Source organism: Marmota monax, unplaced genomic scaffold (assembly GCF_021218885.2).
Source record: "Marmota monax isolate L192 unplaced genomic scaffold, Marmota_monax_Labrador192_F-V1.1 WCK01_AAM20220418_F8-fsc00071, whole genome shotgun sequence".
Lineage (NCBI taxonomy): Eukaryota > Metazoa > Chordata > Mammalia > Rodentia > Sciuridae > Marmota > Marmota monax.
Window position 1 is genome coordinate 4,034,697 of NW_026695217.1, and position 12,729 is coordinate 4,047,425.

The window sequence follows — 12,729 nt, forward strand, 5'->3', positions numbered from 1 at the left end:
GAAAACTCTTTTGTAAAAATTATGCCTTTTTCCTTTGAAGGGGTTTGGGATTTGAACATCAACCCTACATAATTAATTTCTATTCCATCCTCAAATGTGAATAACACTTTTTCCATCACCTTTTCTTATCATCAAACTCAGTACCTTTCCACCATGTATGTTTAACCTCGTTAAGATTCATCTGCTGTCTCTAAATAGTCAATCTCATGCTGTGGTCACTTTCATTAACTGACTGCTGAAGATTTATCTGTTCGACTTACCAATAGCCTTAGCACCACCCACCCTCAATATTTTTAGACTTCTGTTTTATAAATTTGGAAAACAATTAAGAGAGAGAGAAAGAGAGACAGAGAGAGAGAGAGAGACAGAGAGGGAGAGAGAGAGAAGTCCTAGATCACTCTGTTCCTGGGCTCCCCAACTTCACTGATTAATATGAAGAAAAGAGCATTCATTTTCCATTCACCCATTTGTTCACTCACCACTCATTCATTTAAAACTCATTCATTTATTCAGTTTTTGCTGAATATTCATGAGGCCCAGGCACTGCTGCAGGGTGAAGGAAAGGAAATGTGAGTGGAGGAAACCAAGTTCTGACCATAAAAGAGCATATATCTGGTGGCAAGGACGGAAATTCACAAAAAGAACAGGCTTAATACATGTGTGCTTCTTGGGAATAATGGAAAGAATAATCAGATGAAGAAGCAATGATGTTCCTTCCATGCCAGGGATTAGACCTATGACCTGATGCATGCTAAACATCTGCTCTACCAACAAGTTATACCCCTAGCTCAAGGTTTACCCGAGAGAGTTATACTACCAGGATTTCTATCTTTCAGAATTTTAAATTTTAGAGATTTTTTTTATTTCTTCCAGTTTCCACATTCAGGATTATAACATTTGGGATCATGTTTTTCAGGATTATGGTGCAAACCCACTTTGTGAGGTTTGAATGAGATCATGCAATTATGTCGCTTAGAATAGTACACAGCAAACAGCAAACTCCAAAAAATGTTAGCTGTTAGGTTAATTTTACTAGTAGTGGTAGGAAAAAATGCTCTCTTACCCAATCTATGGGATTCCAACTATCAGATCCCTCTCATAATTCTCTTGGATGAGCACCTCTTTAGCTGTCGGCTCTACTGTAGTTGGAACAGTTTCAGACACTCTACAATCATCCTTTCTTTTCTGTCCCCAAATAAGTAGCACCTACAATTCATTTTATAAGCATCATCTCCACCTCCATTTCCAGGGACACAAGGAGACTGGGTAGATTAGGTAGATCATGGTGGATAAGGAAGAGTCAGAGATGGCGATGAGGCAGCAGGAAGCCAGGACACTGTCAAATACAGAGTTAGACCCCTGGATCGGTTGGCATCAGACTTGAAAATGAGTTCTGAATTGAGAGGGATGAAAATCTAAATGTTACTGATAATAAAGTGGGAAAACCATGTGTGTGTGGCCACATATGTGAACACACACATGCCATGTGATCTCTACAGCATCAAGTTAATTCTGTTTTGAGCTGAAAAGGAGGAACATTTTTTTTTTTAAATTCTCTGTATATATTAAAATAGCTATTTTATTGGTTATAGTTACAATAGTGGTAGAAACAACAGAAAACTCTAAATTTTAACTTTAAAAATGAATATTTTACACAACAAGAACTTTGCTCAATGTTAAGAATAAAAATACTAATTTTAGAGTAAAATTTTAGTTGAAAATTTTATCAGCATACTGAGACTAATTAATGGCATTTTAATAGATATATTCACTAATACTCACTATTTTACACATAAATATTCTCCCAACATTTGTTTTACTAGTTATGAGATTTTTGTCTTGATTCAAATACATAAATAGGGTATCTTTCATTTCAAATTCAAAATAGCCTTAGAATAGCATATTCTCTCTCAGTGTATGGTAATACTAGAGTGACTTGTAATTAACATAATATCATCAGTATGCAAATATGCATTAACAACAGCTTTGTGTATAAAATGTCAATCAATATTGGGTCATTTCATTATCAGGATGTCAGGGAGATTGCTATTTCACTGAAGTAATACTTCATCTGGTTTTATGCAGATATCCATGCAAATATTGCATTAAATACAATTATCTTCTCTCCCAATAGGAGACAAACAAAAATCTATGACTGACTAAAATTAATAGTGATATATTGAAAAAAACAAAGGTTACATATGACAACTCTGGATTAACAATGATTAAACTATCAGATTCGTTTATGCCTCTTTCTTAAAAATAGTTACTGTGGGTTTTCTGCTATCCTCACTTAGCTGTCACTATAACAGCCATTTTTTTTAAATTCAGCTAATTTAAATGTGCCTTTATTGTGATGAATGTAATTTAAATGAACTCTGATAGTTTTGACCATAAAATATTACAGAATCTGTAATAGTTTCATCATCTTCTCATCTCAGGCTTGTACAATAACTATTTTGGAGGTTTATAAATTGAATTCATAAACTTTCTCACACAACTATCTTCTAAAATAGAATAATATTAATGAGTTCTGAAGAATAGTGAAAGACAGAGAGTATAAGAAAAAAAATCTCAAAGACTTATACTATCCTTCAAACCTTGGATGAGTTTTACTTTGCATGAACAGATTATTTCTGGGAGAGTAGCAATGGGGTCTGCAATTTGAGGGAGTTACCATCATTCCATGATGGGTATGCCTTTATTTGTGCATCAAGGATGGAAAAACACTGGAGTTTAATTACTACTGAATGAAAGGCCGACATTTCATTTATTCACATTAAGAGAGCTGTAACTTGAAAGAGTGATAGAATACTCATGTCAGCTACTCAGCAGACTTTCTGCATATTAGAAAAATCTATTTGGGAAACCAAATTAAATTTAAGTAAAACTCTTATTTAATACAGAGCAGGACTTGACTTCAGTGTTCTTAAGGGATGGTAAATCTTTGCCATAAATCTCTATCAAACAGGCAAAGCATGTTATTTGCAAATTGTGATTTCATTTTCCTTCAACATTTAGAAATATGATCCACAAAAACTATGCTGCATATAAAGATATCGCTGAATATCTTAACTTATTATTGATTACAGCTCTTTTTGTCTTCTCAATGTTACTTCACATTGCACATGTTAAAATCAAATTGATTTTAACATTTTAAAATAATATTACTTTGTATCTATCATTCTCTGTACTAATCCTCTTAAATTTGATTATTTTCAGCTACATTTATGACTCACCACTTTCAATTTGTTGTTTCATTGGAAGAAATCTGTTAAGATTTATTTTCCATCCACACAACTCATCATTGACCCCAAATTGTTCAATTCCAGGACAAAGCACTTCTGGCCTGCTTCTGACCTGCCATTTCAAAAGTGAGGCTCCTCCTTATCCAAGAAGGTGCCCACCAAGAGACTCCAGGATATGGTGATGGGGTGGGGAACAGCAAGGTATTTCCTCAGAACTAAATCAAAAGTATATCCTGGATATGGGCCCTTCTTGTAATCTCAGAATGAACAAACAATTTTATCTAAAATAACTCATTTAATAGGTATAGGAACATCTACTTGTTGAACATTCTTCAAAAATATTCATTTGATTTAGCATATAAGTTTACTGCACTCAGTAATTACAACTCAGTCTAGTAATTATAGCCATAATTTTAAAGCAGGTACTCTAGATACCTGAATGGCAGAGGACTGTACCATGTTGGATAAGGTCATGAAGCTGGTGACATAGGCCAGATTGTGACCTGTATGATCTGATTCTGAGACAACAGCATTGGCAGAATGGATTTTTCCTGACTCCTCTTTGGTTATGTTTTTAATTCATCTCCTGACGTAAGTCATAACATGAGTAATTGTAATGGTAAAATAAAACTCCAAATAACTTCACAAATTACTTTATATGCTGTAATTGAATTTTAGAAACATACAAACAATTTTTCAGTGACACTGCAGCCAGAAATCTGGAGGAAAGAGTGGGTGGTTTGGCATCCTATCCTGGGTCTCAATCCCTTTTCCCCACTTACTGGCTGTGTATCATTGTACCAAAAATGTACTGTCCTGGAAGCCCTGATTCCTGACTTGACCACAGGTGTCAGATGGCGTACCTGTATGACTTGGGCTGTGCCGAACACACCATGGCTCCTACTTTTTAATAGTTTTTCTTCTCCCTAGTAATATGGCTTATGACAAGAATGATGACCATGTGTCCCAGTATTTTACAATCACTAGTTACAAATACCTACCCATGTGAGGAGCACTGGGAAACAGTCCACCTCTGAGAATTCTGGGATGAGCACAGAAAAATAGTAAAAATACTAAGACTTGGGAAGTTAATGAGGCCAAGAATAACTACATTTTAGATGTGTTAATATTAAATTGTACATTTTATTAACAAGATGACTGGTCCCTTTATGCCACGGCTACTATGATCAGAAAATCAGAAATTACAAGTTTTCTTTTCTACCTGGGTGGTGAAAAATCAAAGGTAGAAATATTAAAACTTCTCATGTTATTATTTAATTGTTAGTACTGAGCCACCAGGATAGTTAGGCCTAATACTTCTACCTTAATGGACACAAATCCTGCCTTCCAATGTAAGTTTACAAACTACTTAAAATAGAAGTGAAGATGTTTAGATCTATATTAAGGTATCATACAACTATTACACCACTATGGTTCTCTTTCAAAATTCAAACACAAAAAAGCACAACTAATCAACTATAATTCATACATCTCTTCCTTATATTATTAATTTCATTGCATTTTCCATTTACACTACTTATTATCTTAAATTTTATTATTTCCCTAAGCCCTCTCTACATGCTCATTCTCCCTTAGAGCAAAACAATTATATGGAAAACCCCAAATGTGGAAACTTTCCTTACTTTATTGCAATAAATAATTTGCCAAGGGAGTAATTTGGGTCTATTCAATGTCAAACACATTTCTATATTTTGGAAAATTGGTTTATATGACTGAACTTAGAATAAAACAAGGCACAGAGAAACCATGGCCCATCATTCGAGATCCACCTCTCACATTAGCCTATTAAAGAAGATACCATTTTTACTTCTATTCCAGTTACCAGGCCCCACTTAATAATCCAGTTTTTCCAGTGATCAAAAATGAATGCTATTTATCAGTGGGTTATCCCATCATTAACACCATAGTTTCCCCAATTAAATCTCCTGAACCCAAATTCCATATGATCATCAGCTGGAAAATATTTCACTGCTGTGAATGTGACACATTCAGTGCCTATTCCAACAACTTCACAGTGACAGTCTGGCTTTACCTTCACACACCTTACCTGCCACCTGTGTGCTGTCTCAACAACCTTGCCTTCACACCATCTTTACAGGAAGGAGCTCAGTCATGCCCAGCTTTCTCCAGAATCACAAGTGTGTGACAGTACAATGACAATGTCCTTCCCTGAGAAGAATCAGTTGACACTCAATTCACCCAAATATTCACAGATCAGTTCATAAAAGAGGGATACTCCATTGTCGTGTACATAGTCCTCATTTATGAATTTTAATTAAGTCCAGTTCTGCTGTTACCTTCAAATTGGGTCACTTTAAATGGGACTCTGATAACAAAAGATCTAGAATATTTCCAAATGTAGTAAGTCGCAAAATCCCATTAGCACCCTTCAGACTCTCCTGTATTTTGGAGCACTCAGCAGTTTTCTCTCATGCATCTTGGAATCTCTGGCATACACATGTTGGCCACAACAACTGCTACAGAAACATCATACGCTGTGGTTTGTTGAAGTGTCCTCCAGCGGCCAGGTATTGCGGTTGTTCTTCATCCTGTGGCACCAATGGGAGGAGTGGGGACCATCAGAGGTGGGGGCCCTTGAGAGTTTTGAAGTCACATGGGAGCGTGCTCTTAAAGGGATATGGGCCCCTCCTCTTCCTCATCTTCCCTTCCTGGCTGTGCTGAGGTGAACAGATTGCTGTATCATGAACTCCTGCTATGATGTGCTGCCTCACCGAAGGCCCACAGTAACAGGGCCAGCCAGTCATGCGTTGAAACCTCCAAACCTGTTAGGTAGGAGATTCTGCAAGGGGAAGGGACCACCCCTGGGCCTCTCAGGTCCACTTAGGGCCCTCACAATACTCCATGTGAAGCCCCTTCCTGTGAGGGGAAGCTGGATCGGGGTGTGGTTAAAATGAGAAAGTCAGATGACCACAAGGGGAGTGCCAGACCATGAAGGGAAACCCCAGTCTTGGTAATGCTCAATAGCCCCAGTGACTGAGGGCTAACATATGGCTCAAGGCATGTTAAACAATAACATTATATCTTTATTATATCATTAGTATTATAGTCTGTTCCCCCTCTGTGAATTTTCTGAGGCAAAAAGAAACTTACACCTGGGCAGGAGAAAAGAAATTATATTATTTCAAGTGTCAATCGAAGTGCCAATCAAATCCAGATCCACCCAAGGGAGAAGGGGTTAATTAGTAATAGTCCAATAAATGCAAAATTCACCATGATGAGGCCTTGAGCTCCTTTACAACTAAGACCATTCTGCTCTCCCAGAGTGGTACTTTGGCTTTCAATAAATATCTGCCTTGCTTGCCAACCTCTCAAGTCTTGCTCAATTCTTTGCTCAGGATGCCAAGATCCTGGACCTGGAACCCCCTGGGGATCCCTGCCCTTGCATAGGTAATGAAGCAATGAGCAAAAACAAACCATCCCCCTCCCCCCCTTTTTTTTTTTTTTGGTGCCAGGAATTGAACTCAGGGGCACTTGGCCACGAACCACATCCCCAGCCCTATTTTGTATTTTATTTAGAGACAGGGTCTCACTGAGTTGCTTAGTGCCTTGCCATTGCTGAGGCTGGCTTCGAATTTGCAATCCTCCTGTCTCAGCCTCCTGAGCTGTTGGGATTACAGGAATGCACCACAGCTCCCTGCTCAAACTGTTCTTCTTTTTAAGTTGGTTTATCTCAGTTACAGATAAATCTCAGTTTACCTTGTTACATTAATGAAAGGCAGACCACCACACATGGGAAGTCATATATATATGGATATACTTCATAAGCACAGCTTAGTTTGGAGAATGAAGATAACAGCTATGGATTGTGAGCCTTAGGCCCAGTAGCCCATTGTACCTTGGCACATGAAGGCCGCACCCCACAGATCCAGCAGCACTTTAGAAAGCTGCTTGTTGAAATGAAGATTATACATACATGAAAGAGCCTCTGGCATATCCCACCTACAGAAGAAAGTGACTTTCCATGTTCAATCCCTTACCAGCTGCAATTGGGAAGGTTACCCCATTCCTGGACACATTGGCCGGGAGAGCCCCTGTGGATCAACTGAATGAACACAAAAGATTATTGAGGCCAGAGTCACCATTACATGTGATGGAATCACAAGGGGCTTACTGCTATCCATCCCTAACCAGGATGTCCCCAACTGCTATAGCTTGGATCTTGAGTGCCCTCAGATACCCATGTGTTAGAGGCTTGGTCCCTGGGGTGGAGGGTGCTGTTGGAGGAGGCAGAATCTTTAAGAGTTAGAGCCTAGTGGGTTGTTTTAGGTCACTAGGAATAAGCCCTTGAAGGGGATGGGACCCCAGCCCCCTCCTTGCTCTCTCTTTGCTGCCTGGCCCATGAGGTGGTGGCTCCTCCATAGGCCCCCACACAATGTACTGCAACTGGAATCTCTAGAGCCGAGAGCTAAAATTAACCTGTACTCTAAAGTGAGTGGCGGAACATTAACACATAAAAGTAGGATCATTCTCATGGATCAGCACAGACAGACACTTCAAGCAGTTATCTTAACAGTAGAAAATGTCAGGGTCGATCTGGTGGTGTAATCAGTGGTAGAGCACCTGCCCAGCTTGTGCAAGGGAGAGTTCAATCCCCAGTACTGAAAAACTAAATCTCTGGTCCTATCTGCACATTCTTTTGACTCTAGGGCCACCACCAACTTTCTAGCTGACTACTTTGACCAACAGCAACAACTCTGTGCTCAAGGTTATCATCTTTGCCATGAAGAACTCTGGGAATATCATCAGGGGACTAAAAGCATAAACCAAACTCATGTGTGTCTCTGCACATATGGAAGCTGCAGGGCCTCTCCAGGTACTCGGTGTTCCTTTTAAGCTCCACATGTTGTTTATAGTGACCAAGGCACTCATTTCCATGGTAAAAATCCTCCACGCACAGCCTGGGCTCCTAAACCAGGCTTCCACAGACCTCTGATCTCACAGGAGCTCTAACTGTTGGCCTCCTAGAGCACCCAATGTCATACTTACATGAGTTCAAATAAGTATGAAGAACTGTGCACCTCAGCCTGCACTCAAACTCTGGGGGAACTTTAACAGGATCAGTCCATCTTTGATGTTTGACTTCTGCAGGCCTCAGACTCCATCCACCCTTCTCCCTTCTTACCCCACACCTGAGCTCCCTCTCTGCACTGGGGAGGCTGAAACTGTGAGGAAAAAAATCTCCTGTGTCAGGTGGAACCCCCACCTCACCCCCAATGACAGTAAAAACTGTCATTCTACCCTCCCCTCACTGGGCCCTCTTTCCACCCCTGGGATGGCTGTCCTGTGCTGCCCCCAGCCTGAACACACGAGTAACCCGTGCATACTCTTAGGCATATGCACGGGTTGTTACCCCAACATTCAGGCTGATTTTGAATTCAGGGGTATTAATCTTGCCTTCTGTGGATCAATTGCAAGACAACTTATTATTTGGAAGATAATTAGAATATAAGTTCCAAAAGATTAGAGGCTGTACTCATTTTTGTTGGGTCCTGTATCTCTGGGACATGGAGCAATGCTGAGATATACTAAACATCAAACCCATTTGCTAAATGAATGAATGAATCTGCACCGAAGCCTCCCAATATTCCTTCTTCCAAACCACAAAGCCACCTGTGATTGACACACCATTAGAAAAGATTAGACAAGAGACTCAGAAACTAAGCTGGAGGTAGTTTTTTCATTTACATCAAGAAAATAAGTTTCTGTCTACCCATTTCTATCAATAGCTATAAAGGGGAATGTATTGAACTCATAGAAAAAGGGAGGAGAGAAGACAGGAGCAATAATGTCTAAGGATACCTCAGAAATATCTGCTATCTATAGTTATTGACAATTATTCATTAACTCAAAGCCACCTGATCTCACAAGCTGTTATGTTAATGTCTTAACACTGGCTAAATTATGAATACTGTCTGATTATTGCTGATTATATGTAGGATAATATAAGATGAAAACTAATTATAGGAGGGTATTTTAAGATGATTATTTTTTGAAAGATAGCATTGCCAGCACAGATACAGTTTACCATATCTATGCAAAACCGATCTGCACATTCAAATAACAAATTAAATTTGAAGCATGAAACAGAAAGCATTAAAGATCCATGGTGTGAGTCCACTAAAGAGAAATATTTAAGTGAAAAGAAAAGGGGATCAAAAATAACTTTCTGTCTTACAGGTAAAGGAAAAGACTCTTAACTGGGGTAATGCAAAGAGAGCTGTATAGGATTCCTGCTTCACGGATTTTCAGATTAGCATTTGTTGCAACTCTTGCCTGCTCCTGAGATGCCCCTGGCCCTTGCGGTCAGACTGCTACTCACACTGTGTTTTCTCCTTCCCAACACATGCACCTTTGATTTTTCAAATTATAAGCCAGGAAAGGAAATAGGCTGCATAGCCAAGGCTATTCAATGAGAGTCCTGGATGTCAAGGGTGAAAATCACGTTATCTGTTTCAGTTATCTATTGGAGTGCAACCAGCCATGCCAAAATTTGCTGATGTTAGCAATTAGGGCTTGGGCTCTTCTTACCTGCAATCCTTCTGCTGCTAGGAGGTGTTATTTCTGGCTAGTGAGGGGGGTGCCTCTGTTTTCTTTGTGGTCTCTCATCTTGTAACAGGCAACACCAATCATTGAGGAGCTGTGGTAGGTCAGTATTCTGAGAGGAGATCAATGCACAGGCTTCATTTAATTATGTATCATTGTCCTTAGGGATACAGCCAAACCTGAAGCCAACAAAGAAAATAACTACACACAGGCATAGAAAAGGAGAGGTGGGATTTCCTGGAGGCCAGAGAGGAATAATCTACCACATGATCCTAGCCATGCATAAACAGGAATAGAAGCAGAAACAAATTAACTCTTACAAGTAACCTAGGGGCTGGTGTCACTCAGAGATAAAGCACTTGCCTGGCATGCATGCAGCCCTGGGTGTGATCCCTAGAACTCTAAAATTAAAAAATAAAAGATGAAGTGAAGCAAAAGGAACTCACTTTGACTAAGAAATGCCTCTTAAAAACTCACAAACCCCCCCCCAATTCAATCTTGCCTTAAGAAATATACTCTAAATTAAAACACAGAAACAGTTTATTTTTGAGGTAAGACTATTAAAAATCCTACTCCTCATGAAGTCCATGTATATAATGCATATAACTCAGAGAGTACACCAAAAGACAACCAAGGAGCAAAAACAATTCTTATTTGTGGGAACAAAACACACTTGGTGATGATAAGACACGTGTTCTTATATTCTAGTCAACCCTAAAATGAACTTTCTTTACCTGCATGTATTTCTTATTAAAATTTAAATGTCATGCAACACTAACTCTGTTTATGACTTTCTCACTTTGAGACCTCTGTAAGTTGCAATATTTATCTTGATATCCACATACAAATTAAGACAAACTTTATTCATCTCAAAACTCTCATTTTCCTCTGGTATTAAAGTTTTAATTTAGTACAGTGACTACTTTAATTCTATTGTACTTAACCTCACTAGAATTCATTGACCTCAAAAAAGCCAGTGTGTAATTGTGATTTTCTATTTATTGCTCCTTTTTAAGTGGTTTTCTCTGTGAATTCTGGTCTGATGCGAGGCAACTAAGGATCTTATTAATTATTTGAGATCAAACAAAATTAAATGCATTTGTCTGTTTTTACACGCTTCCATTAATCATAAATTAACAAGTTTCCATACATCTAAATACTCTCCTACAGAGGCACACTGCACCAGATAGGGGTGGGAAGACTGAAGCTGGCTCACTCACTCCCTGACACCTCAGTGAAGCTCAGATTTGGACTAAGAAAAATGCTCACTCTTTACCAGAAGAATCGTATGACAAGTGATTCAGTGTTGGAATGGAATCTGTTTTCCTGGTGTGAAAGGCGCTCACATTACCAGTAAGAACTAGAGTAATTTTGAATGTCCTTCTGGGTCAGAGAGAGAATTCACACATGTCTTTTGAGCCAGTGGGGTCTTATGAAAGAAGGCCAAATTTGAAGGAGAGAAGTGTCAATTAATCCACAGCATTTGATATAATCCTTATTTCCCAAAAGCCTATACTGGGGTGAAGAACAAGTGGAGAAGATGCTTCAGATTTGCTAGTTCTGCATTCTGCACAACGGGCTCTCAGTGCTCTTCATGGGGTGATGAGCTGCTTGCTCTGCTGGCCAGCACTCGTGTGCTCACACGCACACACACGAGCACACGGGTGCAGACCATGGAGACTTGGATCTCAGGCTTCTCTGTTCTAAGACAATTCACTCTCCTCTCAACTCATGGGGTATAGAACTGTAAGTAACTGCCAATTCTTCACCTGAACTTGACAGAGAAGGTTCTGGGAGGTTCTGGAGTTCAAAGAAGTGAGGGTAGAAATAAGGAAGCTGATTTCAAATCACACCAAATGAGGTATTAATTTTAGAAGCCTCATCCTACTGATTCTTCATACATATCTAGCAAAAATTTTTAATAACTTGACTTTTAAGTTCTTTCAGGAATAAAATGTGTTTTAGAAAGTTTATTTTCAATCATGCTAAATTTATTTCCTTAAGTAGTTATTTCATTATGATGTAGATTTAAAATTATCAATTCCTAAAATGGAACACCTGGCAAAAATTATTTTAGATGGGGATTTAGAAAAATAATTATTTCTTACTAGGCTGTTTTTATTATCTTTCTGAACTGAAGGTTGGTGTTATCTTTTCAAGAAACAAATAGATCTTGAAATTATTCTGATCTTTGTAGATTTGTTTCTTAAGAGCTATATCAGTTATAAAGTCTTATGTTTGAAAGGGTATTTGTTTTTTTTTAAAAGAGAGAGAGAGAGAGAGAGAGAGAGAGAGAGAATTTTTTAGTATTTATTTTTTAGTTTTCGGTGGACACAACATCTTTATTTGTAGTGGTGCTGAGGATCGAACCCGGGCTGCCCGCATGCCAGGCGAGCGCGCTACCGCTTGAGCCACATCCCCAGCCCCTGGTATTTGTTTTAAATGGATGCTTTCCTGTCAATACATGACACTTTTAATTATACCTAGAAAGTATTAATTTTATCTTATTTGCTTATTTATTTTTGTGGTGCTAGGAATTGAACCTAAGCTTTATGTATGCTAGGTAATTGCTCTACCACTGAATTACACCTCCAGCCCTGGAAATTATTAAAATGTCTGAAACACTAGATATTAGAAAGAATGTACCAAGTTTTCTAGATATCTTATTGATAATTTTTTAAAAAGAAAACACTTAAACATTGATGTTACTGCAGAGTAGTACATCTTATGTGACAGCCAGTGAAATTAAAGTCGATTAAATTCCTCAGTATGGACTTTGGAATTATCCTTCTCCACTATTGAATTCCACTGTGGTGAAACAGCCTTGAAAAATACTTATATTGATTTATAGGGTTTTTCAGTAAACATATTTGCCAACCTTCAGACACTTAGCTTT

The 12,729-nt window shown here is 38.6% G+C and overlaps 1 long non-coding RNA gene across 1 annotated transcript in view; it reads right to left on the reverse strand.

The window, feature by feature from the left end:
* Window positions 1–10,198, reverse strand: part of LOC131423728 (uncharacterized) — a 47,250-nt gene extending 37,052 nt beyond the window's left edge. Inside the window, exons 1-2 of the long non-coding RNA XR_009225647.1 lie at window positions 9,819–10,198; window positions 5,317–5,818 (exon numbers count right to left, since the gene is read on the reverse strand). This is a non-coding gene — a long non-coding RNA (uncharacterized LOC131423728). The remainder of the gene's footprint in view (window positions 1–5,316; window positions 5,819–9,818) is intronic.
* Between the last annotated feature and the right edge of the window lie 2,531 nt (window positions 10,199–12,729).